The sequence below is a fragment of the Eleutherodactylus coqui genome, chromosome 7, assembly GCF_035609145.1.
Source record: "Eleutherodactylus coqui strain aEleCoq1 chromosome 7, aEleCoq1.hap1, whole genome shotgun sequence".
NCBI lineage: Eukaryota > Metazoa > Chordata > Amphibia > Anura > Eleutherodactylidae > Eleutherodactylus > Eleutherodactylus coqui.
Window position 1 is genome coordinate 199,934,853 of NC_089843.1, and position 1,000 is coordinate 199,935,852.

A 1,000-nucleotide genomic window follows, 5' to 3' on the forward strand; every position below is an offset into this window, starting at 1 on the left:
GGAGTGCTGCAGTCAAATGAGGTATTCCGTGCTACATAGCAAGCCTTGGGCCTGTGTGATTGGGGGTCCGCTGCTGTCTGTCCACTCTGAAGCGCGCATCCGGGGCCGGCCGCTTTCCGACTACCAGCGACTGCAGGTCACACACACAGGCTGGTTGGAATGGCCTAGCATTATCCTGATCCGGAGGTGTAACTTGAAGCTGCGGGGCCCCAGTACAAAGTCTGGAACTGGGCCCCCAAACTATAAAGCTTCATTGATAGCATTGGTTTACAATGTGGGGAAGAGAGACTTTATGGGCCCCCTGGGGCTCCGGGCCCCCTGCACATACACCCATGACCCGAATACGTGGAGCATACAGACGCAGGCTGCCAGGATACGCTGTGCCTGCCCGATGTTTCCAACTTGGCTATTAGCGCAGCGGTAGGTACGAACTATAGAGTGCGGCTGCCATATGAACTGGTGTGTGTGTGTTGTTTTGCTTCCAGTTGTACCTGTGCTGTGCACACTCTGGCAGACGCAGCTGCTCAGTGGATACAATGTTGCGAGCAGACGGACTGAGTGTCAATCAAAGTGCTTGGGCGGTGGTAGCAGCAGCCGCCACAGCTGCGCTGCACCTCTTGCTCGTCGGTTTTGTTTTTCTGCTTTTGGAAACTGTTGTAGGAAAGGGGGTGCACCGGTCCTGGAGGTACTGCAATACCAGGTCAATGCGTGGAGTGGACAGAGCAAGCTCTTTTTCCAGCTCCCTGTTCTAAAAATCCATTTAAAGGGGTGGTCTCGCGAAACCAAGTGGGGTTATACACTTCCGTATGGCCATATTAATGCACTTTGTAATGTACATCGTGCATTAAATATGAGCCATACAGAAGTTATTCCACTTACCTGCTCCGTTGCTAGCGTCCTCGTCTCCATGGTTCCGTCTAAAATCGCTGGCGGCTTGCTTTTTTAGACGCGCTTGCGCAGTCCGGTCTTCTGCTCAGCACGAGCCGCTTCAGTGTGTTAG

At 53.4% G+C, this 1,000-nt stretch overlaps 1 pseudogene; it reads right to left on the minus strand.

The window, feature by feature from the left end:
* Positions 1 to 663: 663 nt before the first annotated feature.
* Positions 664 to 796, minus strand: LOC136574179 (U2 spliceosomal RNA; annotated as a pseudogene).
* Between the last annotated feature and the right edge of the window lie 204 nt (positions 797 to 1,000).